The 6,000-nt window shown below is 47.3% G+C and overlaps 1 protein-coding gene across 2 annotated transcripts in view; it reads right to left on the bottom strand.

Moving 5' to 3' along the window:
- ARK2N (arkadia (RNF111) N-terminal like PKA signaling regulator 2N) overlaps window positions 1–5,181 on the bottom strand; it is a 46,602-nt gene extending 41,421 nt beyond the window's left edge. The window contains exons 1-2 of one of the 2 annotated variants that reach the window (XM_051803717.1): window positions 5,040–5,174; window positions 3,400–3,541 (exon numbers count right to left, since the gene is read on the bottom strand). The gene's annotated coding sequence lies outside the window, so the exon portion shown is untranslated. Of the gene's footprint in view, window positions 1–3,399; window positions 3,542–5,039 lie in introns of both variants that reach the window. The other variant, XM_051803718.1, reaches the window with a different exon arrangement.
- Window positions 5,182–6,000: the final 819 nt, after the last annotated feature.

A 6,000-nucleotide genomic window follows, 5' to 3' on the forward strand; every position in this document is an offset into this window, starting at 1 on the left:
GCTCATGGACACTGCTACCCACGAGCCCACTCCTTCCCACAATGACAACTTAATTTCCAAAAGACCTCTAATCAAACACAGTGAGGCTCCAGACTACCAGCACTTCATCCAACTTACTTAATTAGGAGACAGCCTCCAAACCATTGTATTTCCAACCACAAATTACGAATTAGTAGACAGCTTCCCTGCGCTACTCTTTAAGAACATTTTTCCCTAAATTGCCAGATTATTTAGAACTGGCTTTCTGGCAAGAGATGGCATTCCAAGAGAGCACGAACCAGGAGAGCTAGCTGAGGAGTCAGGAGAATTACCAGCTGATGTAAAAGCCTCAGTACAAGAGAACAACACTGTCTCAACCTTACCTGGCTACCATAGCATTCCTTTTTGCTTCAGAAAGTTTGACAGCACTGTTGGAGCACGCAGCACCAACCTCACATCGGTACCATGGAAATGCAATATTCCCAATGAAAAACAAATTACTGAAATGGTAATTGCTTCATCATGCAGACAACTGGCATTATAAAGTCTGGCTCTTTCTTATTCCCAGCTCTGCTACTGTGAGTCACTTGGCCTCTACCCATGTTGGATCTGCCTTCTCAAAATAAGTCGTGAAATGCTAATGATCAAGCACCGCGGAACAAGGCATCAGAGCAGAAAGGTAGCAAGAGGAACACTTATCCAATCGAGGTCTGGCTCCTCCTGCTCACTTCCAAGAAATTTTGAAGCACTGAAGCAGAAGAGCATTGTGAAGGACACTACGGAAGCCTCACTATAACGTCAAATCCGTGATTCACATATATTGAAAGAAAAATGCTGGCTTTAAAGTCTCTAAACACCGGAGTCTAATTAAAAAGTGACCACGTGTTCTGTTTATAATTTAAGAGTTGTCAGATTGAGTACTAACAGCTTTTAAGCAGTCTTTGAGAGCAAACATCACAAGGTGTGATAATACTGAAGCCTGTACTCTATTCTGCTACTTCAATCAGTTTCTGAGCACTGGACAGACAGACTACATGGTCAAACTGATACAAAACCCCTAAATACCTTCTTAAATAAAAAGGGATATTAGCATGGATCATTCTGAATCTGAAGCTGACTCACCTCATGACCACGGGCAGGTTACTTGACCTCCCTGAGCAGTCAGTAATGCATCTGACACAGAGTAACAGCAACACCTGCGCGACGGAGCCACATCTCATTTCCAGTCCTGAATCACTAATCCACGTGTGCCCCAACTGCAGGGAGCCACTCACAGCCACGGAGAAGCCACTACAGGCTCCATTCAGGCTGGTCAGACACAGGAAGAGGCAACACTAAGGAGTGGGAACAGACAACTATACATTTAAATTCTAACCCTTAAGCAGTAACACCATGCAAGTGACAAGGTATCAGTCCCTCAGCTTAGCTCAAAGACGAACTCTGCTAGAGAAAGCAACTGCAGAGGCTTTTACACTATATGCACATTTCCATTTAAAATCCCTTTCATCTAGTTCTCTTTTTGCTTAGAATTCCACATTTGTACACACTGCACTCACAGACTCAGAACTGCAGTATGCATTAAAAACGTGGAACAGAGATGTGAAAGAAAGCATGGGTTTTGTGCTGATTTGTGTTGTTCAAGTTCCCTGCAATAATATCTGCTGCCACAGATTGGTAACAGTTCTGTGCTAAAGTTAAAGGCTGAACTCCCACTTACGTGCTGACCACTTATCTTGGTTCTGGAAAACCAAAAGTTGTTTCCTTTTCACATAAACCTCAGGTCATCTCAGTTCATCAACACAACTGTATCACACAACTTTAACCCCGAGCTCTTTCCCAGCACTATGCCCTCTCCCAGTGCTGTTTCATTTTCAGTTCCCAATTGCTGCTAATAAGGTTCAAGTGAGCAAAGATGAATTTCAAGTTTTATTACTTCTTTCCCAGAGTGCTTGTTCTGAGGTGCAAGTTACACACTGCTAGCTATTGTGTTTAAATCTTTCACTGTGGTCCAATAAATGTGTTATTAACTCTGCTGCTCAGCTTCTGCCAATGTTTAGAGTTTTCTGAGTGAGTCAACTGCAGAAGCTGAGATTGACCACAAATCCAATTCTGTCAAAACGTACCATGAACTAACTCTGAAATGTTACAGACAATAACACGAAGGTTGCTTGAAACTAACTACTCATTTGGAAATGTCTGCAAAGCTTCTAATATCACTAGATAATGGTGGGCATTTTGGTCAGAGGGTAACCAGCCAGGTGGATTACTTGTTCTGCAGCCACTTTCACTGTGTGGTACGTAGAGACTCCCATCTCATTAACAGATGTTTAAGTGAGATGTTGATATTCAGGTGGGTCACAGGTGGCACATACATCCTTGGTGGAGGAGGCAGCTGATGTGATAACATACAAGAGAAAGTGAAGAAAAGTGAACAGAATCCACGAAAAGAAGCCTGCATTTCAAAGGAAAATACACATCAAGGAGATGGTGGGGGGGGGAGTGCCAGGACAGCCAAGGCAATTATTTCTTTTTGCTCTGATCAACTTACACCAATTTATCTCCTTGATGTTTAGTGTTCAAAGCCCCTCATGACACTCCATATCTACTTTTTGTTGGTTCAATCTCACCTTACCTCATCAATCCCCACCTCCTCCACAGTGCCCATTTGTCCAAGGCAGCCACACATCCTTCCCACTTCTCCTTTATCAGTCAGAGCAGGGCTTGCTGTTGTATGTTGAGGCCGTTCTCAACTGCCTTGTGGTTGGCTTCAGGTTCCTTCCCTTTCCCCCTCCCTTTGCAGGACCCAGTTTAAAGCATCCTGACTGGTTTGTGCACTGTAATTCCCACCAAGGCTCTGTGCACTGAGATGCCCAGGCTGCCCTGCCACACACATCACACATCTGAGTGTGTAAGGCCACAGCCGTCTCCTCTTCCTGATTTCTCAGGAATTTCTCATCCCACCTCTTCACGATGCTGACCAGCAATTAGGCTGAAGAGCAAACAGAAACAGTCGACAGAGCGTAATTACAAATTCAAGTGTTCAAAAATGAGTCAGAACTGCTATCCCCGCACTGGAGGGCGAAAAGCAGCTGCTCAGGCTCACGTACTGCCTTCCATCACACACAGGGTCCCTCCCCCTGGCTCCCCAGGCAAAACACCAGTGTCACTGGGACGCCAGAACTACAAAAAGCTGTGTTTTATTAGCTTTCAGTAGCCACATAACCACCCCCACCCCCCTTGGAGTTTCTTGTGCCAGCACCAGGCTGCTCTAAATCAGCAGAGGTGAGAAATACTCAGAATACTTAAAAATTACTGCTGCTGGACAGACGAGTTCTCCACACTTCATCTCACTGCTTTGGTATCATACACATATATAGAAGGGGATGGCTGGGTTTAGCAAACACATGACAAGCAACTTACTGTTCTCCTCAGAGCTTGTTAAGAACCTTTTCCCTCCTCAAAGGCCACGTTTCCCTCCTCCAGGGCAGCAGGGAAAGCTGTGCTGTTGTGACTGCCTGACTTCCAGCTCTTGTACCACAGGAACAGCAATTACAGGTGTTAACTAGGGCAGGAGAACCACACCATGGAGACCTCAGAAGAGCACCATACTCGGTTTTCATCTCAAGGTCAAACATGTTTTTAAAAGGCTTATGCAACATTAAGACACTTTAAGAGAGAGATTTTAAATTTAGCATTTGTTTGCCATTCCAAGGGGAGAGCTATTACTGTTTGTACTTAAACTTTTAGCTTGGAAAGAGGAAATAGGGTAGTCCTTGCCCATAAGGGAAGCTATTACTTGGTGTGATGCTTGACAAGTACCAGAGGAGATGTAAAAACTAAACAGAATCTGCGGGAGGGGGAATTAAAAGAAATTTTACATTTTTAAAGAGATGCTTATGGGTTCAAAGATTTACTTACTCATTTTTAAAAGTTAGAATTACTTGACAATGCAAAAAAAAAAAAAATCAAACAGGACTGACTTATGCCACAGCATCCTGACACACAAGTTTTTTTCAGCCTTTGAAGTGTTGTTCAGTACTTTGTGCTGGTTTAAAGTGCAAAACTAGTCGTAACCAAGACCTTGTTTAACTAAGTTACTGCAGTTATGGTTTCAACAAGGTACCTACAAACTTTCAGGCAAGTGGCCCTGTCCCACTGTTAACAAACTAAGACACAAGTAGAACTAGATGCTACTTAACAAAGGTGGGAGCAAGGTAAACATTAAAAAAAGAAAAAAAGCCCCAAGTCTTTAAAAAGCAGCCTTTTAAGTGGTTGTCCAATAACCCCCAAGGCAAAGAAAGTTAAAGTACTGGAACTGAGGAAATAGTTAAAATATTACAAGTCTGCCCAGGCTGCCTTTTTTCCCTTTTTAAAAAGGAACAAGTAGCACAGTTAAGTTTTATATTCCCCTCGGATGGCTGCGTGGCTCAGAGCCACATCTGCAACCCATTAGACGTCAGGAGCTCAAGGGGAACCCGGGACAGATACACAGCGAGCAACTTGAACTTTCTTTCCACATAAAAACCGAGATTCCCACCCATGGAATACACCACCAAAAAACGAAAGAAACAACAACAAAAAAAAAAACCCAGAGAAGAGCAACCCCGGGGCAGTTACACCCGTCGTTATTCCAAGGGGGTTTCTTTCCTCCAACAGCTCACACGACTTGAAAAAGCGTTACGGGAAAAAAAAAAAAAAAGAGAGAGAGAAGCAAAAAAAGGCACTTTGTTTTACAAAAGTCCCGGGGAAAGACCAAGCGGTCCGGAGCTTTCCACCGGGAATCTCCATCCGCTGGGTCAGGGCAGAGCAGCGGCGGGGCTGGACCAGGAGAAGCACCAGGATCAGGACTAGGGGTAGTGCTAGGACAAGGAGCAAGACTCGGAGCAGGCGTATCCCCACAGCACCCAGCACCCCCGGGCACCTACCCTCATCCCGGGGGATGCGGGGCCGCTCCCGCCGCTCCCAGCAGAGCGCGGCCGGTACCGCCCATCCCATCCCACCCCTTTCCATCCCATCTCACCCCACCCCGTGGGCTCGGGCTGCCCCCCGGCCGCACTCACCTGCTGGAGGCAGGGCCCCCCCAGGGCTCCCCGGCGGGGGCAGCGGCCGGGGCATGGGCGGCGGAGCGGCGGGAGCTCCGGGAAGCGCCGGGAAGCGCCGGGAATGTCACCGGGGCCGCCGCGCCGTCACTTCCGCCCGCCGGGCCCAGAGCGCCGCGCGGCGCCGGACCGGGCCACAGCGACCCCGGGCGGCGGGAGCGGGAATGGGAGCGGGAACGGGAACGGGGATGGGAGCGGGGATGGGAATGGGAACGGGGATGGGAGCGGGAACGGGGATGGGAGCGGGAACGGGGATGGGAGCGGGGATGGGAGCGGGAACGGGAACGGGAATGGGAGCGGGGATGGGAGCGGAGATGGGAAAGGGAACGGGGATGGGAACTGGGATGGGAACGGGAACGGGGATGGGAATGGGAGCGGGGATGGGAAAGGGAACGGGGATGGGAAAGGGAACGGGGATGGTGTCAGAGACTGAGATAGTTGATGATTTATGCATTCTCAGGTTCTTGACACACCTCTGCTGGGCGATTAGTTACACTGTCCTGAAAACAACAACTGACCTTGGGCTATTGGCACCTCTGCTGGGCGAGTAGTTACACTGTCCTGAAAACAACTAAAAAGACAATGTGCCTCTGGAGGACTAAGCCCAAAAAAGAGAAAAACAACCCCTTATGCCAGGGAGGCGCCAGAGCATATAAACTGACTAGTGACTTTGGGAATTTGGGAGTTCTTCTCCCCCACCGCCTGCGAATCAAGACCATCACTCTCAAGCATCGCTGGACCCCGTGGGCGGTGACTATGGACATCTGTCTACTCTCAGCTTTTCTTTCCCTTACTCTCCCTGGCTCTTATCCTGCCTTTCTCTCCCCTATGCATTTTTCTCCTCCCCAGGAAGGTTATGACAGCACCCAAAAATGTTAACCTATCTGTTGATATGAAACTATTAAAATAAATCTTATTAACT

Source organism: Manacus candei, unplaced genomic scaffold (genome assembly GCF_025592945.1).
Source record: "Manacus candei isolate 608988 ecotype Guabito, Panama unplaced genomic scaffold, ASM2559294v1 h1tg000059l, whole genome shotgun sequence".
Taxonomy (NCBI): domain Eukaryota; kingdom Metazoa; phylum Chordata; class Aves; order Passeriformes; family Pipridae; genus Manacus; species Manacus candei.